Source organism: Chiloscyllium plagiosum, chromosome 6 (genome assembly GCF_004010195.1).
Source record: "Chiloscyllium plagiosum isolate BGI_BamShark_2017 chromosome 6, ASM401019v2, whole genome shotgun sequence".
NCBI lineage: Eukaryota > Metazoa > Chordata > Chondrichthyes > Orectolobiformes > Hemiscylliidae > Chiloscyllium > Chiloscyllium plagiosum.
In genome coordinates, this window is record NC_057715.1 from 115,131,680 (window position 1) to 115,157,756 (window position 26,077).

Sequence of the window (26,077 nt, forward strand, 5' to 3'; positions counted from 1 at the left end):
AGGGCCGGGAGTGTGGGTCCACGCCGAGGGATGGGAGTGTGGGTCAACACCGAGCGCGGGAGTGTGGGACAATGCTGAGTGCCGGGAGTGTGGGTCTGTGCCGAGGGACAGGAGTGTGGATCTGTGCCAAGGGCCGGGAGTGTGGGTCCACGCCAAGGGATGGGAGTGTGGGTCCGTGCCGAGGGACAGGAGTGTGGGTCCGTTCGAGGGCTGGGAGTGTGGGTACGTGCCGAGGTCCGGAGTATGGGTCAGTGCCGAGGGCCAGGACTGTGGGTCAACACCGAGGGCCAGGAGTGTGGGTCCACGCCGAGGGATGGGAGTGTGGGTCCACGCCGAGGGCCGGGAGTGTGGGTCCGCACTGAGGGCCAGGAGTGTGGGTCCACGCTGAGGGCTGGTAGGGTGAGTCAACACCGAGGGTAGAGAGTGTGGGTCAACACCAAGGGACGGGAGTGTGGGTCAACGCCGAGTGCCGGGAGTGTGGGTCTGTACCGAGGGACAGGAGTGTGGGTCCGTTCGAGGGCTGGGAGTGTGGGTACGTGCCGAGGTCCGGAGTATGGGTCAGTGCCGAGGGCCAGGACTGTGGGTCAACACCGAGGGCCAGGAGTGTGGGTCCACACCGAGGGCCGGGACTGTGGGCCCATAACGAGGGCCAGGAGTATGGGTCAGTGCCGAGGGCCTGGAGTGTGGGCCCACAACGAGGGCCAGGAGTGTGGGTCAGTGCCGAGGGTCAGGAGTGTGGGTCCACGCTGAGGGCCGGGAGTTGGGTCCGTGCTGAGGACCAGGAGTGTGGGTCTATGCTGAAAGCCGGAAGTGTGGGTCCGTGCTGAGGGCCGTGAGTGTGGGTCCGTGCTGAGGGCCAGGTGTGTGGGTCCGTGCTGAGGACCGGGAGTGTGGGTCCGTGCTGAGGGCCAGGAGTGTGGGTCCGTGCTGAGGGCCGGGAGTCCAAATCCATGTTGACACTGGGAGTGCGTGGTGGCTTTCGCACCAGACATCGCCAATTTTGGCCAAAGACGAGAGATAAAAGCAAAAATAAAGAAAATGCAAAAAGAGAGTAAGAAAAGAAATGGATGGAGTGGACGAGCTCTGGCTCAGGAGACCTACTCCAGCACCATTTTGACAAAGTAGTTCTGTTGGCAGCCGAGAAGTTTGGAAAAGATCCTTCAGGCGGGTCATTGCATGAGAGGTCAACATTTTAGGCTAAGGAGTAGCGGAGTTAAAATGGAAATGAGGAGAAATTATTTCTCTCATGAGGACGATGAACCTGGAACTCACTGTCCCAGAGTGCGGTGGACACCGTGACATTGAATACATTTAAGGAGAGAGACAGATTTTTAATAAGTAACAGTTAAAGGGTTATGGAGAGTGAGCAGGAAAGTGGAGTTAAGGCCAAGAGGAGATCAGCCAGGATCGTATTGGATGGCGGAGGCGATTCACAGGACTGCTCCTAGTTCTTACATCACAGATTCGATGTCCAGTCTCAAAGTTCCAGTGTAGAATAGAGAAGGTGCTGCACTCTTCGAAACGGCACCTTTCACACTGGACCACCCAGGTAGTATTTTGAAGAGGGATGGTAGAGAGCTCCCTGGTGTCCAGATCGATACTTCTTCTTCCGGCAACATCACTCAAACGGATTGTCTCGTCGTTGTGTCGGGATCCGTGTCTGCTTCTGGGAACTTGCTGTGCACAAACTTGGCTAGCACTTTTCCGACAGCAGGTCGGCCTCACTGTCTGCCCTATCGTCTGGGATGTTGTGAAAACACAGGAGAAAGTTCTAAGATTCTGAATCATTGGAGATAAGAAGAAGTTTTAGCAGAGATTTTAGGAGTGGAGAGGAAGATATTATTTAGGCTGGTAGAGGAGTCCACGGTGAGAATTAGAATAGAATAGAATCATAGAATCATACAGACCCTCCAGTCCAACTATTCCATGCCTACCATGATCCCAGACTGAAGTAATCCCACTTGAATGCATTTGGCCCATATCCCTCCAAATCTTTCCTATTCACTTACTTATCCCTAAGTCTTTTAAATGTTGTAACTGTACCTGCATCCATTACTCCCTCTGGCAGTTCATTCCACACAATAACCAACCTGCGTCTAAAAAAATTGCCCCTCATGACCTTTTTAAAACTTGCCTCTCTCACCTTAAAAATACATCCCCTAGTTTTGAACGGCCCCAGTGTCGGGAAAAGATCCTTGCAATTCACCTTATCTATGCCTATCATGATTTTATAACCCTCTATAAAGGTCACCCCTCAACCTCCCAGACTGTGCACTAAACTCAACAATTAACTCAGAACGCATCAAATCAAAGGGCAAGCAAGTTATCCTCATTCCCAAAGGGCTGTCTAATAGCAACTGGTTACATAAATGGAGCTGTTACTGGCTGTTTAAAACTGTCACTAAGGAAGTGAAGGAAGATCATTGGATGGTCATGTATTAAACATAGTGGGGACAAAGCATGAAGTGTTTCACCACAGGGAGAAATTGAGACAAAGACCATTACCACTTTTAGTGAAAGGTGAAGTCAGGGCAGTCGGAAAGTTCTGGATTGTTCTAGTAAAGTAAGAATGAGCACAGATTTGTCATCCATTTGGCTTCTTTTCTGTGTTCCTAGGTCTAATTTTTTTATAAAATTGTGTGTTCACAGGACGTGGGTATCAATAGCAACTTATTGCCCATCCATAATTTCCAAGAAGGCAATTAAGGGTCATCCACATTGCAATGGGTCTGGAGTCACATGTAGGCCAGACCATAGAACATAGAACATTACAGCGCAGTACAGGCCCTTCGGCCCTCGATGTTGTGCCACCCTGTCATACTAATCTGAGGCCCATCCCACCTACACTATTCCATGTACATCCATACGCCTGACCAATGACGACTTAAATGCACTTAAACTTGGCGAATCTACTACCGTTGCAGGCAAAGCATTCCATACACTTACTACTCTCTGAGTAAAGAGGTAAGGATAAGCAGGAGGCTGAAAGAACACAGCAAGCCAGGCAGCATCAGGAGGTAGAGAAGTAAACGTTTTGGGTATAATCTTTCTTCAGGTTCCTGAAGAAGGATTAATACCCAAAACATTGATTTCTCCACCTCTTGATGCTGCCGGACTTGTTATGTTCCTCCAGCCTCCTGCTTATCTACTTTGGACTCCAGCATCTGCAGTTTTTTTGTCTCTGGTCCAGGTAAGGACGATAGATTTTCTTCCCTAAAGAATATTAGTGAAAGGGATGGGGTTTTTACAACAACAGAAAGCAATTACATTGATAGAAGGATACTGGATTTGAAACACTAACTCAGTTTCTCTCTCCACAGATACAATCAAAGACCTGCTGAGTTTCTCCAGCAATTTCTGTTCTTGTGTGTTTCAGGTCTCCAGCATCCATAGTTCTAGGGTCGTTTATATAAAAGCAGTTATATAGTTGCCAATAGGCTAGCTTTTTATTCCAGAATTTCTGCTCATCATTTGCCATGGTGGGATTTGAACCCACACATCCAGAACATCAGCCTGAGGTCCTTGGACTAGTAACTTGTTTTGTTTTTTATTTATCCACTGGATATGGATGTCACAGGCCAACAGAATTGAGGAGAAAATTCTTCACCCAGAGAGTGGTGGGTGTATAGAATGCTGTGCCCCAGAAAGCAGTGGAGGCCAAGTCTCTGGATACTTTCAAGAAAGAGATGGATAGAGCTCCTAAAGATAGTGGAATCTTTAGGGAAGAAAATCTGTCGTCCTTACCTTATGGGGATAGGCAGGAACAGGATACTGATTGTGGATGATCAGCCATGATCATAATGAATGGTGGTGCTGGCTCAAAGGGCTGAATGGCCTAATTCTGCACCTATTGTCTATTGAAAGTATTTATTCCTCACTTAAAAGTTAACCACATTGTCTTCAGTCCCTGCCCTCTCCTTTGCCACTAATTCCATCACTCTCCCTGGTAACTCCCCAAGGTGGACTAGACTGTCCACAACCGTGTTGCTTGTTTGTCCCTGGCACGAGACCGAGACCATGTATTTTCACCTCTGTTAACATTGCTTGACTCTCCTGCTGTTTCAGCTCCTCTCCTCTCCTGCTGAAACCCTCATCCACACCTTACATTGAGACTTGACAATTTGAACATACTCTCGCAGTCCCAGCACCCTCCATAAATGTGAGGTCTTTCAAAATTCCACTGCTTGTGTCTTAACAGACGCAGATGGTGTTCACCTGTGCTGCGTGTGCCCGCCCCCCCCCACCCCCACCACCCTGTCTCTCAGTTAAACTTTTTAAATAAATTCTGCTCACATTGCACTAAATGTCTGATACTCTGCTCTGACAAACATGATGAGATAGCTCAGTTGATCAAGCAGGCATTGCACAATTGAAGTAATGGTAAAATCGTCTCCAAGTGGGACGATGATGGCTGAATGGTATTATCACTAAGCTACTAAGCCTGAGGACCTCGGTTCATAATCCTACCATAGCAGAGGATGGTAATTGAATTCAATAAAAATCTGGGATCAAGAGTTTGATCCATCTAATTCACTAATGCCCTTGGGGGAGGGGAAATCTGCCAATACTGAATATCTGATAATTAAGAGACAGTGAGGAGTCAGGAGTTGGCAAAGGGGTAGCGCTGATGACAAATGTGAAAATGGGAGTTGAATTTTCAGATGTTGTTGCTCAGGGCAACAAATATCTGTGAAATAGGAGGGGGTGTAAGAAGAGACCCTTGAGGGACACCAGAGGTAACTAAGTGGGAAGGGAAGTCATTGGATGTCTGGCTACAATTAAGTAGATAATAGTAGAACATGGGTAAAGCAGTGCCAACCAATTGGACCACAGTTGGAGGAGGAAGACAGGTCAATTAATGTCAGCAGGTCAAGAAGGACAAGTCATGGATGTGTGTGAGTACCACTGGTGGATCCACATCTCAGTGGCAATGAGGGAATGGGGCTTTCAAATAGCAACACTAGGGGTTTGTCCTCCTGATAGCCTTCAGTGACAAGTGTACCCAAGATGGATTATTTGGGTCTTCAGAAACCTTCATCAGAGAATCTATGTTGGATGTGCTCCCTCACCCTTGCCCTTATATCCCATTTAATCCTTTTGGGGGTAACAATACAATGGGAAGGGGGCTAGCAAATCTAACACTGATGAGGATTGGGAAATCCATGTATGTGATCAGAGGGGATAATGAAGAGTAACTGGAAAGTCTGGAATATAATGTGTGAGTCATGAACAATGACTGAGGTTAACACTCTAATTTCTCCTGCACTGGAGGGACTCTGCTTTTCAATTTCTCTGTATGTGGCTGATTACAATGTTTGTTCTCCATGTTTGTATTTGTAATTAGAATCCTGTTCAAAAATTAATCCCGGATTTAGGGATTTTAATTACTAAAGCTTTTAGTCAGGATGAGGGACGTTTTCGTGGGCTGTTTAGGAATTAACAAAAGGAGGCAGATTGTCAGTAATTACAGAGGAGGTTCTGGGTTGAAGTAAATTTGGTGCAGTTGAGATGTATCTGGGCAGGGTTTCATGCCCCGGGCAATGACAATATAGAGTCAGAGATGTACAGCACAGAAACAGACTCTTCAGTCCAATTTGTCCATGCCAACCAGATAACCTAAATTAACCCAGCCCAATTTGCCAGCACCCAGCCCATATCCCTCTAAACCCTTCCTATTCATATACCCATCCAGATTCCTTTTAAACGCTGTAATTGTACCAGCCTCCACCACTTCCTCTGGCAGCTCATTCCATACACGCACCACCCTCTGTGTGAAAAAGCTGCCCTTTAGGTCCTTTTTAAATCTTTCCCCTCTCACCCTAAGCCTATCCCCTCTTGTTTTGGATTCCCCCACCCCAGGGCAAAAGACCTTGTCTATTTACCTTATCCGTGCCCCTTGTGATTTTATAAATCTCTACATGGTCACCCCACAGTCAAAATCAATATACGATGGCGATTAAGTGGGACAATGGAGATAAAATGGAGTAATGGGGATAGATATAGGGTAATAGGATACCAGTGAGGCAATTGGGTTTAAGTGGGGCAACGAAAATTAAATTGGGATCGAGGTGAGACAATGGAACTTAAGTGGGACAATGGAGGTGAAATGGAGCATACAAACATGTGAACAAAGCAGGCCACTCGGCCCTTTGAGCCTGCTCCACGATCAGTGAGATTGTGGCTGATCGGATTTTAATCTCAACTCTACATTCCTGCACATTCCCAATGATCTCCGTCCCTTTGGTGATCTCCCTTTGGTACGCCTTCCACCAACCCAGCTTCAAAGCACAAAAGGTGTACAGCACTGAAAAAAAGGCCATTGGATGATTAGATCAAAAGCAAGCACCGAACTATTCCATACGCATGAGGTAAACATAGTCCCATTCTCTCTTGGACAGTCAACAGGTGGCGGTTTAACCTGAGGGCCACCACGCCTCAGGCAAGGGAAGACGTTGAGGAGAGTCCTTCGTGATAACCTCAGCTGGTGGAAGAATTGAGCGCACAGTGCCAATGTCTGTATTGTACGCCAGCTGTCCAGTCAACTGAGCTAGCCAACTTTAAACAAGCCTCTGAAATGGCTGAGAGAATCATTCAGTTCAAGGACAATTAGGGATGGACAAAAAGTCCAGACACAAATAATTAGAACACGAACACACTGGTTAAACAAATCTCCACGTGAATGGAGTATAGGGGTTGCTTTTTATACTGAACCATGAGAATGATTGAAAAGCCACATTTTTACTCTCTCACGGTTCAACTGCTTCAACAAATGTCTTCTCTCGAACTTGTGTAATATGTTTGTTAATCAAATGCCTCAATTCCCGTATGTGTCCCGCCAATGTCTCAAATTGGCATCCAGATGGTAAGCAGGTCACAGCTGGAATGTTACAAGGTTATTTGTTCCATTTGTTTGAACTTTGTCATTGAGGGAAGTGAACGTCGGCTTCCAGAGACCGGCAGCTTACTGCTGTCATTGTGTACATGTGATTGACACTGTCTGGGGAAGCTGCCAATATCAGGCAACTCTCACGCCTGGGCAAACAAAACTTGTGTTATGCTGCTGTCTCTGCAATGCTAGTTACAGAGTCCATGCCGACCATGATGTTCCCAGGATATAACTTTAAATTTAGTGTTCAGTGGTGACATCATCAAACACTTTGATCTTTCAAGAAATACAGTAGAGTAATTGGACACTTTTACAGAGATTAACAGATTGCTTCCTTATTCACTCATAAGACATGGTTAAGTCAGCATTTATTACCCATCCCTAATTGCCCGGAGGGCAGTTAAAAGTCAAACCACATTGCTGTGGGTCTGGGGTCACAATGGAGGCAGTTTCCTTCCCTGAAGGACATTAGTGAACCAGATGGGTTTATCTTCCCCAAACAATTGGCAACCATTTCATGGTCATCATTAGATGCAGATATTTTTTTTATTGAATTCAAATCTGAGAATCTGCCACCATAGAGATTAACTTCAAGGTTGGTTTATGCCATTATTTAACACTTTTGATCCACTCGAAAAGAAAAACTCAATGTAAAGCAAGTTGACGTTTATCCAACAAGTGAGCAGTTTGCACAGGGTTACAGGGATTGGAACAATAGGTTAACTGATAGTGCATACAATGCATGCCAAGGCTCTTGCGCTGAAGTGGTAGTGACCCTGCCTCTGAGCCTGGAGAGCTGGTTTCAAGTCCCATCTGCTCCAGAGGTGTGTTCACAATCATAGAATCATAGACCATGGAAACAGACCCTTCGGCCCAACTTGTCCATGCTGATCAGATATCCTAAATTAATCTAGTCCCAGTTGCCAGCTTGTGTGAACAAACTGAGTCCAAACTACTCTCCGTTCCCTCCCTCTCCTACTCCATGCAGATTCTCCCGCCCCCTTCTTTGGACCAATGAGACTCAAGAGCTGCCCCCATTGAACTTCCATGGCCGAATAGCTTATCCACCTTCAATAAAAGAAGGCAGGTACAGGTGGATTGAAACTGGGAAACTGGCAACAGCAGAACCATATTCCCAGTTGAAGGTAAAGTTGGGTTTGGGAGTCAATGTAGAGGAAGATTAAAAATAAACAATCCTCTTCACACACCCTCTCAAATTCTCACAGATTGTGTATCTTTCCCTCCCCTGGTTAATATACTCAGACAATATTAAAACACACCCCTAGAGCAGGTGGGACTTGAACCCAGCTCTCCTGGCTCAGAGGCAGGGACAATGCCACGGCACCTCAAGACTCTTTGGGGCGGACCGTATACAATGCCTAGGCTACGGATCCAATCCATCCTCCCCTGGCCGCACAACCGTAAACTGACCGAATCCTGACGGAACAAGTTATTTTCCAGAAAAGCAAACTCTCCAAGGGGCAAACAAAGCACCGTTTTTAAAACGGCTCTGTAACTAAAAACCCTGGCGGCACAGGAACAGGGCACCCTCAGAGGCAACCCACACAGACCACAAGGAGAAATGTACCAATTCCACACACAGACAGAGAGTATACTAAAACCCGGGTCCCCAGCGCTATGAGGTAGCAGTGCTAACCCCTGAATCACTTATTAAAGACATCCCCCCCGCTTTGGGCTCCCTGAGGTGCTCGATTCATCATTAAAGACTGACAAGTCACCTTTACTGTTGCCCCCACTGCTAGCCCCGAATTTGGATCATTATAAAACAGGACTGAAGATAAACATTTGAGAGAGTGTGAGGACATACCTGTCTCTGTTAAAATGAGGCATTGTTCGAACTTTAATCCTCAGTTCCTCGACCTCCACTACATCCACGCTTTCACTTTTTACGTCTCCCCTTAAAATGACTTAAGAAATTGACGTGAGTCAATTTCAGATTTAAATCCCTCCTTCATCTCATGTGACAGGCACTGTCGGATCTGGTGGGCTGGGGCTGGAAGGGTCGCATTTTGCTTTTTATTTTCGACCCTGTCGTCACAAATGTGTGTGGGCGTTTTTTTAAGAACTGTGTTTTCCAATTAATTTCCTAGCCATTTCAATCCCTGATTACCTCCCCAGGGAGGTTTAGAGGGAAATTGGGGATTTTTGTTTCACTCAGAGGGTGGTGGGAGTCTGGAATGCATTCCCTGGGAGGGTAGTTGAGATGGGAAACCTTACACCCTTTAAAACATATCTGGAGGACCACTTGTAATACCATAACTCTCAAAGCTATGGGCTGAAAATGTGTTGCTGGAAAAGCGCAGCAGGTCAGGCAGCATCCAAGGAACAGGAGAATCGACGTTTCGGGCATAAGCCCCAAGCCCTTCCTGAAGAAGGGCTTATGCCCGAAACGTCGATTCTCCTGTTCCTTGGATGCTGCCTGACCTGCTGCGCTTTTCCAGCAACACATTTTCAGCTCTGATCTCCAGCATCTGCAGTCCTCACTTTCTCCTCAAAGCTATGGGCCAAGTACTGGAAAGTGGGATTAATGTGGATATCAGCATAAACTCAATGGACTGAAGGGCCTCTGCCGTGCACTCTGAACCTATAGCTTGGCATAGTGACTAGCACTGCTGCCTCACAGCACCAGGGACCCAGGTTCAATTCCAGTTTGGGTGACTGTGTGGTGTTTACACATTTTCCCTATGCCTATGCAGGTTTCCTCTTGCAGTCCAAAGGTCTGCAGGTTGGGTGGATTGGCCATGGAAATGCAAGGTTAGACAATAAGGGAGTGGGTCTGGGTGGGACACCCTTCAAAGGATTGGTGTGGACTGGATGGGCCAAATGGCCATGGCCCCAACCTGCCCACCTCAAATGTAGGGATTCTATGGCTGTTTATTACCCATCCCAAGTAAATCTTAGGAAGATCCTAATGTTCTTGTGGTGGAATGGTAGTGTCCACATCTCAGGATTGAAATCCTACCTCAGATGTCTCTCATAACAAGTAGATTGGATTTAAAACACATTTTAACCTTGAGAAACTGGTGAGCCACCTGCTGTTGTTGCAGTTTGAGAATGTTCTTTCACAGAATTGTTACATGCAGAAGGGAGCCATTGGCTTCTTGACAGAGGGTGGGAGTGGTATGGAATGCACTGCCTGGGAGGAGTAGTTGATTTGGGAAACCTCCCAACCTTTAAAAAGTGCATGGTTGAATATTAAAAATGTCGTAACATTCAAGGCTATAGATCTACTGTGGGTAAGTGCAACTTGTATAGACTTAGAGTAATGTTGGTGGTACAGACTTACTGGGCCAAAGGGCCTCTTTTGTATTATGTGTTCATAGCTCCTTGAAAGTGGAGTCGCAGGTAGATAGGTTAGTGAAGAAGGTGTTTGGTATGCTTTCCTTTATTGGTCAGAGTATTGAGTACAGGGGCTGGGAGGTCATGTTGCGGCTGTACAGGACATTGGTTAGGCCACTGTTGGAATATTGCGTGCAATTCTGGTCTCCTTCCTATCGGAAAGGTGTTGTGAAACTTGAAAGGGTTCAGAAAAGATTTACAAGGATGTTGCCAGGGTTAGAGGATTTGAGCTCTAGGGAGAGGCTGAACAGGCTAGGGCTGTTTTCCACGGAGCATCGGAGGCTGAGGGGTGACCTTATAGAGGTTTACAAAATTATAAGTGGCATGGATAGGATAAATGGGCAAAGTCTTTTTCCCTGGGGTCGGGGAGTCCAGAACTAGAGGGCATAGGTTTAAGGTGAGAGGGGAAAGATATAAAAGAGACCTAAGGGGCCACATTTTCACACAGAGGGTGGTATGTGTATGGAATGAGCTGCCAGAGGAAGTGGTGGAGGCTGGTACAATTGCAACATTTAAGAGGTATTTGAATGGGTATATGAATAGGAAGGGTTTGGAGGGATATGGGCTGGGTGCTGGCAGGTGGGACTAGCTTGGGTTGGGATATCTGGGCGGCATGGACGGGTTGGACTGAAGGGTCTGTTTCCATGCTGTACATCTCTATGACTCTATGATACACCTTTGGGAGGTGGGGGAAGGGGGAGCTCCTGGACACACTCCAGGTTAGAAAAGCCAAATCACATCTGGCAAGAAAGATGAGATCATTAGACTCACGCCCATTCCAGCAAGGACCATAGGCATCTCCTTCCATCAAACAGAGACGTTTTAACAATCCTTTCAGCAATTCTTTCTCTAAGACCTTAGGACAATGAGCAGAAGTAGTCTATTTGCCCATCAAATCTGCTTGACCATTCAATAAGATCATAGCTGATCTGATAACCCTCAAAACCACTTCCCTGCCTTTTCCCCATAAACCTTGATTCCCTAACTGACTAAAAATCTGACTATCTCACCCTTGAGTATGCTTAATTACCCTCCCTCAACAGCAGTAAAGAATTCCACAGATTTATAAACCCCTGAGAGATGAAATTCCTCCTCATCTCTATCTTAAATGGGTGAAGAAGGTCAGAATCCAGGTTATAGTCCGACAGGTTTATTTCAAAGCAAAAGCTTTCGAAGTGCTGCTCCTTCATCAGGTGAGATGATGCCCTCTGGTCCTAGACTCTCCCAAAAGGGGAAACAACCTCTCCATATCTCCCCCTGTCAGGCCTCCGAAAAATTGCTTTCATTCATTCACAGGATGTGGGTATCACTAACCAGGCCAGCGTTTATTACTCATCCCTAATTAAGAGTCACCCATTTTACCACAGGTCTGGTGTCACATGCAGTCTAGATGGGTAAGGAGTGCTGTCTCCTTCCCTAAAGGGCATCGGTGAACCAGATGGGTTTTTCCAAAGATTGCCAATAGTTTCATGGTCATCATTAGATGACTCTGAATTCCAGATTTCTATTGAGTTCATATTCCACCATCTGCTGTGATGGGTTTCAAACCCAAGTCCCAGAACATCATCTGGGTTTCTGAGTTAATAGTTTAGTGACAATACCAACGGATTTTGGAAAGAGATCAATAATGGGAGTATTGAGAATCAGAGGGCATAGATTTAAGAAAAGTAGCTCAAAAGGTAGTGGCTACCTGAGGAGAAAGTTCTCATGCAGTGAGTGGTTAGGGTTTGGAATGTACTGTCTGAGAGTGTGGGGGAGGCAGGTTCACTCAAGGGGTTAGGGTCTGGAATGCACTGTCTGAGAATGTGAGGGGAGGCAGGTTCACCTGAGGGGTGAGGGTCTGGAATGCACTGTTTGAGAATGTAGGGGAGGCAGGTTAACTCAAGGGGTTAGGGTCTGGAATGTACTGTCTGAGAGTGTGGGGGGAAGGCAGATTCAATCAAGACAGTCAAAAGGGAATTGGATCAATATCTGAAAAGGAAACCATTACAGGCTGCAGTGAGTGTTACAGGGTGAATTGCTCTGTCAGAGCCCATTCAGACACAATAGGCCATGAGAAACTCCTCTGGGCTGTAATCATTCTGTTTCAATGAATCGTCTGGATTTTCAATATCCTCCTGAGGAGCATCTGCATTCTCACTTCCCCATGTCAAAGCTAACAGTGTCTATTTATACAATTGCAGCTCAACGCACAGCACTCTTTGCTTCTGCGTTCAAAATCACAATCACATTCAGATGTAGAAATGTACCATTGCTAATGTTTAGGGGAACATATTGGTGAGAGGAAATATTGGAGCAGGGATTCAAATTAGACTGGGGTAACTACTAGAATTGAAATTCAATTATTACATCTGGAACTGAAAACTTGTCTCAGCAGTGGTGATTGTGACAAAAATATTGTCAATTGTCTTAAAAACCCACCAAGTTCTTAAATCTCCTCTTGGGAGAGAAATCTGGTCTTCTTACTTGGCCTGACCTATAGACCTGTACTGCTCTTTGGTAAGGGTCAAGCAAGCCATCTAACTCAAGGGCAGCAAATCGTGGCCTTGCCAGTGATGCACACATCTTGTGAAAGAATAAAGATATGTTTTTTTAATAGAAAAGTAGAATCCCTACAGTGTGGAAGCAGGCCACTCTGCCCATTGAGTCCGCACTAGCCCTCCAAAGAGCATTGCACACAGAACCAGCCCCTCAACCCTATTTTGGCGTCAGAGAAAGATTTTCATTTATATCATGCCATTCCCAATTCCAGGGTCACACGTAATGTTTCACAACTAGTTGGGTTTTTTTGAAGGACAGTTGCCACGTTAATGCAGGAGATGTGGCAGACAATTTTGTCCAAAGCCAGGTTCAAGATACAATAATGCAATGCCAATAGAGAACCGACTCAATAATGTTGGCTGAGAGATAAAATACTGATAAGGATAATTCCCCCGATCTTCTTGGAAAGGGCCTGTAGGATCTTTTACACAGACCTGAAAGGATAAGAACATAGAACATAGAAAAGTACAGCACAGTACAGGCCCTTCGGCCCATGATGTTGTGCCTAGGATTAATCCTAATCTAAAATAAAACAACCTAACCTACATCCCCCTCAATTCACTGCTGTCCATGTACATGTCCAGCAGTTGCTTAAATGTCCCCAATGACTCTGTTTCCACCACCACCGCTGGGAACGCACTCCATGCATTCACAACTCTCTGCGTAAAGAACCTACCTCTGATGTTTCCTCTATACATTCCTCCTAACACCTTAAAACTGTGACCCCTCATGGCAGTCAATCCTGCCCTGGGGAAGAGTCTCTGGCTATCGACTCTATCCATGCCTCTCATTACCTTGTAAACCTCGATCAGATCACCTCTTTTCTGTAATGGAAAATTAACAAATTTAACATTTACTGTGAAATCTGAAAGAAAATGCCTTTCTAAATTTAATGCTGTGCTGAGCTTTGTAAACAATACTTTGCTGAGTTCTGCAGCCAGGAGACAGCTTAGCTTTGTTTGAATTCAACTTGACCTTGCGACAGTCGAATTCAGCAAAGGCATTAGAACAGTTATGTCCACAACCAGGGGATGAGAAAATAAACAATTTGAATTTTCTCAGTCTTTGCCCTTGAAAGTGTAATAAGAAACAGTATAAGAAGAGTATCTGAATTATGCTCAAGTGCCCCTTACATGAGGCATCTGGCTGAATGTATTGGATCAATTCTGCAGAATTTAAATTAAGCTCCTTTCTTTGCTCTTGCTAACAGTTGAGTCGAGTCAATTTAATTTCCACAGCACTTTCTCCTTCGCTCCAGAGAGAAAAGTCCGAGCTCAGTCAACCTTTCTTCGTAAGACAAGCTCTCCAGTCCAGGCAGCATCTTGGTAAATCTCCTTTGCACCCTCTCCAAACCCTCTGCATCTTTCCTATAATAGGGCAACCAGAACAGGACACAATATTCCAAGTGTGGTCTCACCATGGTCTTGTAGAGCTGCAGCAAAATCTCGCAGCTCTTAAACTCGATCTCCCTGTTAATGAAAGCCAAAACACCATATGCTTTCTTAACAACCCTATCCACTTGGGTGGCAACTTTGAGGGATCTATGCACTTGAACACCAAGATCCCACTGTTCCACCACACGCCAGGAATCATGTATTTAATCCCATGTTCAGCATTCAAGTTCAACCTTCCAAAATGCATCACTTTGCATTTATCCAGGTTGATCTCCATCTGCCATTTCTCAGCCCAGCTCTGCATCCTGTCCATGTCCCAGCGCTGCAGCCTGCAATAGCTCTTGATACTATCAACGGTACCTCCAACCTTTGTGTCATCAGCAAACTTACTAACCCACCCCTTAACCTCCTCATCCAAGTCATTCATAAAAACTACAAAGAGCAGAGGCCCAAGAATAGAGCCCTGGGGGACGCCACTCACCACTATCCTCCAGGCAGAATACTTTCCATCTACAACCACTCTCTGCCTTCTGTCAGCCAACCAATTCTGAATCCAGATAGCCAAATCTCCATGTATCCCATACCCCCTGACTTTATGAATGGGCCTACCAACGGGAACCTTATCAAACGCCTTGCTGAAGTCCTTATACACCACAGCCACTGCTCGACATTTGTCAACCTGTCTCGTCACCTCCTCAAAGAACTCAATAAGATTTGTGAGGCATGACCTGCCTCTCACAAAGTCATGCTGACTGCCTTTAATCATGCTATGCTTTTCCAAATTTCATAAATCCTATCCCTCAGAATTCTTTCCAAAACCTTGCTGACTGCAGAAGTAAGACTGACTGGTCTGTAATTGCCAGGGATTTCCCTTTTACCCTTCTTGAAAATAGGAACAACATTCGCCTCCTTCCAATCCTCCGGTATGACTCCCATAGAGAGTGAGGAAGCAAATATCCTCGCCAGTGGCTTAGCAACCTCCTTTCTCGCTTCCCGGAGCAGCCAAGGATAAATCTGGTCTGGCCCTGGAGATTTATCAATCTTAATGTTTGCCAAAATTTCCTGCACATTAACTTCATCAATCTCGATCTGTTCAAGCCTGTTTCCCAGCTCCTCAAAGTTCTCATTCACAACAAGGTCCTTTTCCTTAGTGAAAACCGAAGCAAAAAACTCATTTTGGGCTTCCCCTATCTGCTCAGACTCCACACACATGTTCCCTCCGCTATCCCTGACCGGCCCTACCTTCTCCCTGATCATTCTCTTATTCCTCATGTATGAGTAAAATGCCTTTGGGTTCTCCCTAATTCTTCCTGCCAAGCCTTTTTTGTGCCCCCTCCTGGCTCTCCTCAGCCCATTTCTGAGCTCCTTTCTAGCAAGCCTGTAATCCTCTAAAGCTGTGCTAGATCCTTGCTTCCTCCACCTTATGTAAGCTGCCTTCTTCCTTTTGACGAGAAGCTCCTCTGTTCTTGTCATCCAAGGTTCCTTAATCTTACCCCTTCTTACCTGTCTCAGAGGAACAAATTTATGCATCACTCGCCACAACTGCTCCTTAAACAGTCTCCACATGTCTGTTGAGACCTTTCTGTGGAACAATTGCTCCCAGTCTGTACTTCCCATGCCTGTTTGCTAACGTTATAATTTCCTTTTCTGCAATTAAATCTCTTCCCTTGGTAACTGCTCCTTTCCCTCCCCAAGGTTATGGTAAATGTGAGGCAGTTGTGGTCACTGTCACCAAAGTGTTCTCCCACCACAAGATCTGAAACCTGTCCCGGCTCATTGCCGAGCACCAAATCCAAAATGGCCTCTCCCCTTGTTGGCCTGTCTACATACTGAGTAAGGAAACCCTCCTGAACACACCTGACAAAAGCGGCCCCATCCAAACCATTTGCACTAAGGAGGTTCCAATCAATATTGGGAACGTTGAACTCACCCATAACAACAACCCTGCTACATCTGCAATTTTCCAAAATCTGCCGGACTATGAGTTCTTCAATCTCTCTACTGCTATTAGGGGGTCTGTAGAAAACCCCCAATTAGGTTGCTGCTCCCTTGCTATTCCTAACTCCCACCCATACTGACTCAGTAGACAAAACTTCCTCAACAACCTTTGTCTCTGTAACTGTGACGCACTCTCTGATTAGCAATGCTACACCCCCTCCTCTTTTTCCACCCTCCCTGTTCTTTCTAAATGTTCTAAACCATTCCTGCCCCTGTGAAACCCACGTCTCCGTTATGGCCATAACATCATAGTTCCAAGTACTGATCCATGCTCTAAGTTCATCACTCTTATTTCTGACACTCCTTGCGTTAAAGCAGACACACTCTAACCAATCCCTTCGTTTCATCACGTGAAAGATCTTCCCGATAGATTCACTACATCCTGTCACTGCCCATATATAACCACCCCGCTCTCAGATATGTAACTGTGGTTCCCACCCGCCCGGCCAATCTAGCTTAAACTCTCCTGAACCACACGAACAAATCTCCCACCCAGGACATTTGTGCCCCTCCAGTTCAGATGCAACCCGTCCTTCATGTACAGGTCCTACCTTCCCCAGAAGGCATCCCAATGGTCTAGGTATCTGAAGCCCTCCCTCCTGCACCAGTATCACAGCCACGTGTTAAGCTGCACTCGCTGACTGTTTCTCATCTCACTATCTTGTGGCACTGGTAGCAAACTCGAGATCACTACTCTACTCGTCCTGCTGTTCAGCTTCCAGCCCAGCTCTCTGTAGTCACTTTTCAGATCCTCAATCCCTTTCCTGGCTATATCATTGGTGCCAACATGTACCATGTTTTCTGGCTGCTAACCCTCCCCCTTCAGAATCCTATAAACCCGATCGGCAACATTCCGGACCCTGGCACCAGGGAGGCAACATATCTTCCGGGAGTCCTGTTCCTGACCACAAAATCTCCTGTCAATCCATCTAACTCTTGAGACCCCTACCACTAGTGCTTTTCTATTTTCCCCCTTTCCCTTCTGAGCCATTTTGCCAGGCTAAGTGCCAGAGACCTGACAACTATGGCTTTCCCCTGGTAGGCTGTCCCCACCAGCAGTATCCAAAACGGCCACAGGGGATCCCTGCTCTGAATGTTGGTTCCCTTTCCTCCCCCTGACTGTAACCCAGCTGTCCTTATCCTGTGTCTGGGGAGTGACCACTTCCCTGTACATCCTCTCAATTTCGCCCTCAGCTTCCCGGATGATCTGTAGTTCATCCAGCTCCAGTTACCTAACTCGGTTTTCGAGGAGCTGGGAGTTGGGTGCACTACCCGCAGATGTGGCCAGCAGAGACATGCGTCATGTCTCTCACCTGCCACATTCTGCAGGAGGAACATGCAACTGCCCTATCAGCCATACCCCGCTATGCTGAAAGCCCACACAGGACTAAACAAGGAAGAGAAAAAAAAGAGGAAACCTGAAAACCTTACTCTACCGACTCTTATGAAGGTTAGAGGAAGTGGGTGGGAGGTAGGCCCTACAGTGTAGGGTCTCAGGTTTAGATCGTGTGCACTTAAAATACAATGACTTACCTTCCCAGCAGGCTCTACTTCTTCCACTCTCTGCTCCTGAACTCAAAAGAAGCATATGTCAGATAGGGCCTTCTTTTTTATTCATTCCTCGGATTGTGGGCGTCACTATTTACACCAGCATTTATTGCTCATCCCTAATTGCCCAGAGGGCAGTTAAGAGTCAACCACACATTGCCACGGATCTGGAATCACATGTAGGCCAGGTCAGGAAAGGATGATTCCCCAAAGGACACGAGTGAACCAAATGGGATTTATAACTATTTGCAGTGAACACATGGTCACCGTGAGGCTAGATTTTTAATTCCAGATTTTTATTAAATTCAATTTGGACCATCTGCTACAGTAAGAATCGAACCCACACCCCCAGAATGCTGGTTTGTGCCTCCAGATTACTGTCAAGACTAGAGTGGTGCTGGAAAAGCACAGCAGGTCAGGTAGCATCTGAGGAGCAGGGAAATCAATGTGAAGCTCATTCCTGATGAAGGGTTTTTGCCCGAAATGTCGATTTTCCTGCTCTTTGGATGCTACCTGACCTGTTGTGCTTTTCCAGCAACACTCTAGTCTTGACTCTAACCACCAGCATCTGCAGTACCCACTTCTGCCTCTGGATTACTGGTCCAGTGTACCAACCCTCCCTGAAAGCTGACATTGCTGACCTTTAGTGCTGAACTGTGAGAACATGCTTACACCCATGACTCGATGAGTCAAACATGAGAGTCCTACCAATTGAGGGAATGCTGTGTAGGCCCAAGGTCCGACTGTAGGATGAGGCATTGAGGCAACGACTCAGCTGCCCTCTCAGATGTAAGTAAAATGAAAATCTCAATGTCCTATTTCAAAGAGAGCTAGGCACCCTGGCCAATATTTATCCCTTAATCAGGTGGCCAAAAAGATTGAATATCTGGCCATTATCACATTGCTGCTTATGGGATCTTGTTGTGCGCAGAAATGGCTGCTACATTTTGTTCTGTATATTCATTCATGGGATGAAAGTGTCACTGGTTAGGCCAGCATTCATTACTCAGAGGCCAGTTAAGAATCAACCACATCACTGTGGGTCTGGAGTCATACGTAGACCAGACCAGGTAAGGATGGTCAATTCCTTCCCTAAAGGGCATTAGTGAACCAGATGGGTTTTTACAACAATCAGCAATGGCTTTCTGGTCATCATTAGACCCTTAATTTTTTTTATTGAATTGAAATTCCACCATCTGCTGCAGTGAGATTTGAACCCAGGACCCTGAATATTTTCCAGATTAGACAATCTGGTGATAATATTGCTAGGCGATTGCCTCACTCAACAGTGATCAACAGGCTGAGAAGTGCTTTGAGGTCAGAAGAGAGGCTACATGAATGCGAGTGGACTGTCCCTCCCCCCATTCACTTTGAAGAGGAAGACAACAGAATGCTCCCTCCAAACCGATAAAGTATGAGAATAACTTTGGCTTTCATCTTGTCTCCCGTCACAGAGGAAGAGGAGGCCATGAGGGAGGGGAAACTCCCACCATTTTCCTGCATTCGGGAATTACGTGTGACCCACTTGTGGAATGTGGCTGCCTCAAAAGACGAAGGGGGCAGAAAGCAGCTGAGGCAGCAGATTCCACACAAACTGACTGTGGCAGCTTCGTGAAGTATTTACCCAACAAACAGGCACCCCAAAAAAACAAACAAGAAGCTGCCAAGTCCTGACTTGGAAAGAACTGGTTTCGCCCCACACCTGTGGAGTGACAGATGTTTCGATCAAGGTGAAAAACAAAAGCTAAAACAGCAAACAGAACCTTTCCAAGGGATCATCTCCGACTGGGAACGGAGAGTGAGATGTCCAGGGTAGTTTCTGACCTATGTTCGATTATATACTGACCCACCTTCAGGATAAGAACCGTTCCTCTTGGCAGAGGGACCCATGACTGGGAGCATGGATTTAAAGTTAGGGGCTGAAGGTTTAGAGTGGAATGTGAAGAAAAATTTCTTCGCCCAGAGGGTGGTGGGAATCAGGAACTCACTTCCTGTAAGGGTGGGAGAGGCAGAAACCCTCATCACATTTACAAAGTATTTAGATGTGCATTTGTGATACCAAAACATGAACAGTTCTAGGCTAGAAAATGGGATTGAATATTAGGTGGCTGTTTCTAACTGTGTACAGACATGACGGGCCGAAGAGCCTTTTTCTGTACTATAGCCTTCTACGACTGTAGGTTTGCCAACCTTGGAAGAATCTCCTAGAATCTCCAGGAATTAAAGATTGCTCTGTATGACAACAAACCAGGAGCCCCCACCCCACCCCACCCCCAACCCCCCTCAGACCCATAGTCTCACTATCCTGAACACCAATTTACAGATTAACTAAGGAGCTGCACCAAAGACTAAAACACTTAATAAAGACTAAAACACTTAATAGAAGACTCACACCACTCCATCCACTCCACCCAAGAATTCCTGAAGACCATCAAAGACACCAAGATAGCAGAGGATGAAATAACAGTCTCCTTTGACGTAACAGCCCTGTTTACATCAATCAACATTAACCTGGCAAAGGAAACACTGACTACACTATCAGAAGATCCAAAGACACATACACCAAACACCACTAACTTCATCAGCAAGGACAGTGCTGTCAAGCTAGTGGACCTATGCCTTACCACACACTTCACCTTCAACAATAAAACCTACAGACAAACCAATGGAACACCCATGGGATCTCCGATATCAGGGTTCTTAGCAGAGGCAGTAATGCAGAGACTCGAACAAACAGCTCTGCCAACCATCCAACCCAAACTTTGGGTCCTCTACGTGGATGACACCTTTTTCATCACTAAATGAAACAAATTAGAGGAAATCTTCAAGACCATCAATAATACCCTTACTGGCATAACATTCACTAAAGAGGAGGAAAACAACAACAAACTGCCATTCCTAGATGTCACAGTAGAGCGAACAGCCAATGGGGAACAGCTACAGGAAAACAACACATACAGACCAAATACTGAACTACAGAAGTAACCATCCCAACACCCACAAACGAAGCTGCATCAGAACATTATTCCAATGAGCCAGCACACACTGCAGCACAGAGGAACTACGCAGAGCAGAGAAAAATCACCCATACAGTGTATTCAAAAAGAATGGGTACCCAATGAACACAGTCTGCCGATTTCTCAGTAACAAACCCAAACAAGCAGACAAAACGCGTCCAGAAATCCTAGCCACTCTCCCCTACATCAAAGACACCTTGGAAATGACTGCCAGACTACTCAGACCCCTTGATGTCATCGTAGCCCACCAACACACTAAAACAGCAGCTAATGAACTTGAAAGACCCTATACAGACAACAAGCAAAACTAATGTCATTTACAAAATACCGTGCAAGGACTGTAACAAACACTACATTGGATAATCAGGGAGAAAACTAGCCACCAGGATACATGAACATCAACTAGCCACAAAAAGACATGACCCACTCTCACTAGTACCTTTACAGACAGATGAGGAAGGACACCATTTCAACTGGGACAACACATCCATCCTAGGACAAGCCAAACAAAGACACACATGAAAGTTCTTAGAAGCATTGCATTCCAACAGGAACCCTATCAACAAACACATTGGCTTGGATCCCATTTACCATCCTCTGAGAAAAAGAACAGGACATGACATCACCACAGGAAATGACATCACCAACCCAAGGAAACCTAAACACATAAATAAAAAGCAGGCCATCGCACCAGTGCTTCACCGGAGGCACACTGAAGATGTTACCTAGTATGGTGGCGAAATGTCTGAAAATGAACCTCCCAGCTCAGCGAGCAAACTTACATCCATGTGACAACAATCTCATGTTTATCATTTGCTTTACATCACGTGTGAAGATGGTGGCAAAGTGACATAACTGCCCTTCCTTTTTAATTCATGGGATGTTGGCAGAGCTAAAATAAAAGCAAAATACTGTGGGTGCTGAAAATCTGTAACAGAAACAAAAATTACTGCAGAAACTCAGCAGGTCTGGCAGCATCTGTGGAGAGAAACACAGAGTTAATGTTTCGAGGCTGGTATGACTCTTATTCAGAACGCATGTTAATTCTGTTTTTCTCTCCACAGATTCTGTCAGATTGATTGAGCTTCTCTAGCATTTCCCGATTTTATTCGCAGGTATCGCTGGTGAGGCCAACATTTATTGCCCGTCCCTAATTGCCCAGAGGACAGTTAAGAGTCAACCACATTGCTGTGGGTCTGGAGTCACATGTATTAGATTAGATTACAGATTAGATTACATTACAGTGTGGAAACAGGCCCTTCGGCCCAACAAGTCCTGCCGAAGCGCAACCCACCCATACCCCTACATTTACCCCTTACCTAACACTACGGGCAATTTAGCATGGCCAATTCACCTGACCTGCACATCTTTGGACTGTGGGAGGAAACCGGAGCACCCGGAGGAAACCCACGCAGACACAGGGAGAACGTGCAAACTCCACACAGTCAGTCGCTTGAGGCGGGAATTGAACCCAGGTCTCCGGCGCTGTGAGGCAGCAGTGCTAACCACTGTGCCACCCTGCCGCCCACTGTAGGTCAGACCATGTAAGATTTCCTTCTTTATATAACATTAATGAACTAGACATGATTTGCTAAAAAAAACCTCTATCAGCTATAATTATCTTTTTACCCACATTTTGTTTTACTGAATTATATTTCCAATAGTTGACATGTTGGGATTTGAACCATTGTCTCCAGAACATTACCTTGAGATTTTGGATTACAAGCCCATTATACCACCACAGCTACTATTTAGAATCGTAGAACCCCTACAGTGTGGAATCAGGCCATTTGGCCCATCGAATCCACACCCACCCTCCACAGATCACCCCACCCAGAACCACTCCCCCACCTGCATTCCCCATGGCTAATCCACATAACCTACACATCCCTGGACACTATGGGCAACTTAGCATGACCGGTCCACTGTAACCTATACATCTTTGAACTGCGGGAGGAAACTGGAGCACCCAGAAGAAACCCTCACAGACACAGGGAAAATGTGCAAACTCCACACTGACAGTTGCTGGAGGCTGGGATTGAACCCGGGTCCTTAGCACTGTGAGGCAGCAGTGCTAACCACTGAGCCACCGTGCCATCCCATGAGCCACATGCCACACATCATGCTATCATGATGACTTTTCAATAACTTAAATTATATATAATTATGTTATATAACAAACAGTGTCGCAGCTCCCATATCCTCACCAGACTGGTGTTGAGTTGGGTGGCACTTTGGTTCACTGGTTAGCACTGTTGCCCACAGCGCTAGGGATCTTGATTTGATTCCACTCTCAGGTGACTGTGTGGAGTTTGCACATTCATCCTGAGTCTGTGCAGGTTTCCTTCGGTTTCCTCCTATAATCCAAAGATGTGCAGGTTCGAGTGGATTGGCCTTGCTAAATTGCCCATAGTATTCAGTGACGTGCAGGCTAGGTGCATTAGCTGTGGGAAATTCAGGGTTACAGGGATGGGGTGGGATGCTTTTCGAAGAGGTGGTGTGAACCCGAGGGTCAAATGGCCTGCTTCCACACTGTAGGGATTCTAAGATTTAACCTGATGGTCACCATACTTCAGCCAAGGCAGTGAGATCAAGAAGGCTGGACCTTCAGCCAGTGCCTGCCACATTGGCATCACTCTGCATCACAAACCAGCTGTCCAGCCAACTGAGCTAACAGACTCCCCACTCCCACGCGCCTGAGTATGGGACAGTCCACAGTCTTCTACCACCCTTCCCTTCACACGACAAATTTGTTTTTTTTTATATCATTTATAAATTCTTATCCAATTCCCCTTTGGAAAGATCCTGCTGAATCTGCTCCTCACTGCCCTCTCAGACCACAGCACCTGCTCCCCACTGAAGGTACTCTTCACCTCCCCTCTGTTTTATTTTTGCCCATTACCTTCACCTGGGTGTTCAGCCGACCCTCCTGCCAGTGGAAGCAGTTTCTCCCTGTGTTTTCTTGATCAGAACTGGATGAGACAGACAGAGGCTGCTTACAGTCAGTGCCCAGTCTTTGCAGGTTTCTCTCCTGAACACTGCAGTCACAACAACGTCGATTAGTTACAACTTGCCTCTCAGTTCAGCGCCTTTCGACAAATCAAAGCTCTTAGCTTTTAGCACAGGAGATTACTCAGCCTTCCTGGGACGGCTTCATAAACTAATCGATTCTGCTGGGTTTGAGATTGTCACATATTTGCTAATTGTGGCTAGGGGTTCTTAATCTTACTGGGTGTGACAGCAAGGCTGGAAGCTGCAGTTTACACACAGTGTAAACACTCCAGATATCATTAACGGCAGGTTTTATGCAGCTTTTTTTTAATAAAGGAAATGGGTGTCACTGGCATAAGGCCAGCCTTATCTGTAATTGCCCTCAAACTGCGTGGCTTCCTGAGCCATTTAGGAGGGCAGTTAAGAATCAATTACATTGCCGTGGATCTGGAGTCACATGTAGGCCAGACGTCCTTCCCTAAAGAACATTAGTGAACCAGATGAGGTTTTAGAACATAAGAACTAGGAGCAGGAGTAGGCCATTTGGCCCCTCGAACCTGCTCCGCCATTCAATAAGGTCAGGGCTGATCTTCTTGTGGACTCAGCTGCACCCACCCACTCATCATAACCCTCAATTCCTTTACTCTTCAAAGAACTGTCTACGTTTGCCTTAAAAACATTCGGGGTAGCCTCAACTGCTTCACTGGGTTAGAGAGAAAAAGAAACTGCAGGTGATAGAATCCAAGGTAGACGGGCAGGAGGCTGTGCTGTTTTCTTCCAGCCCCCTGCTTGGCTACTTTCAACTGCTGCACTGGACAGGCAATTCCACAGATTCACAATCCTTTGGGTGAAGAAATTCCTCCTCAGTTGAATCCTTACTTTCTGTGAGAATTAATGATATTTGCACGACCACCATTACTGAGACTAGCTTTTAGATGCAGGTATTTTCAAATAAACCTGTTTGGAGATGTTATTACATTCCTCTGGAGCAGGGTGGGACTTGAACCCCAGCCTCCTGGTCCAGGGGTAGGGACACTACCAGTGCACCACAACACCCTTTCAATTCAAGATTTATTAATTGACATTAAATTCCACCTACTGCCTTGATGGGATTTGAGCCCGTAACTCTCCAATTACATTACCACCATGCCACTGCCTTGCCTTGCCTGGATGCAACCTGCATGTTAGAATTTCCATTCCCATTATGCGTTGCTCAGCTTCATGAAGTCAATGTATTAAAATGAAGGGAGCATAGCTGCCAATTTGTTTGTAGCGGTGCATTAAAAAAATTAAAAATAAAAATAAAGTGTAAAATAACAAGAGGATTGCATAGTTGCAAAACTTTCAGAATAAGAATGATTACAATATGACGTGATGTGGAGGTGCTGGTATTGGACTGGGGTGGACAAAGTCAGAAGTCACATGACACCAGGTCCAACAGGTTTATTTGAAACCAAAAGTTTTTGGAGAGCTGCTCATTTGTCAGGTGAATGTGTTGCAAAGTGTGTGTCTTCTCATATTACAGAATAAAAATGAAAGGCTTACTGTATCTTGTGCTTTGTATTAAACAATATGAATCATTCATGGTCAGGGTGAGTTCAGTAAATTCTTCACCATTTGCACTGTATTTAGGAGCTTTCTAAAGTGAAGGATTGGACTTGCTGCCCGAGACTGGGGTGGATGGGGAGGCACACATGCTCAGGTGGCTGGAAGTGGCCACACAGACCATGGACCCCCAAGGTCAGTAAGGTCTTACCTCCCCTCCCCCCAGCAAGCAAACTGACATGAGGGGCACCCAGAAGGACGGGCAGGGAGGAGGGAAAGGGGAGCCAACACAGAGGCACAACAACCGACCCAACCTCCTCCCGAGAAGGCAGGCTCAGTGGAGGAGGAGGAGACGAAGGAGGGCGGGGAGTGGATGCTGGTGAGAAACAACCAGAAAAAGAAAACACATCAGATCCCACCCCATCCAAATCCCTCACAGCAAAACGGAAAGAGGCAGCTGCACAATGGACACACGAACAGCTCGTCTGATGATGGGATGGCCACCAACAGAGGCAGAGCACCAAGCTGGGGGCGAGGGGGAGGGGGCAGGAGGAAGAGGCCTGCTGGAACCCAGAAACAACGAACGTCCCGAGGATCCTGGTGATGCCCATCCTCCAGCTAACAGGAACCATGGGATATCCCACCGCACCACAAACCCGGGCCACTAGGGGCAGCAACACTCCCAGGTAAAAACAATGACTGCAGATGCTGGAAACCAGATTCTGGATCAGTGGTGCTGGAAGAGCACAGCAGTTCAGGCAGCATCCGACGAGCAGCAAAATCGACGTTTCGGGCAA

General features: G+C 46.2%; 1 protein-coding gene across 2 annotated transcripts in view; it reads right to left on the reverse strand.

Annotated features, from left to right (window-relative positions):
* LOC122550952 (P2Y purinoceptor 3) overlaps positions 1 to 26,077 on the reverse strand; it is a 116,217-nt gene that overhangs the window by 37,133 nt on the left and 53,007 nt on the right. The window contains exon 1 of one of the 2 annotated variants that reach the window (XM_043692486.1): positions 8,715 to 8,951. The exons of the other annotated variant lie outside the window; for it this stretch is intronic. The gene's annotated coding sequence lies outside the window, so the exon portion shown is untranslated. Of the gene's footprint in view, positions 1 to 8,714; positions 8,952 to 26,077 lie in introns of those variants that run through there. 2 annotated transcript variants of the gene reach the window in all.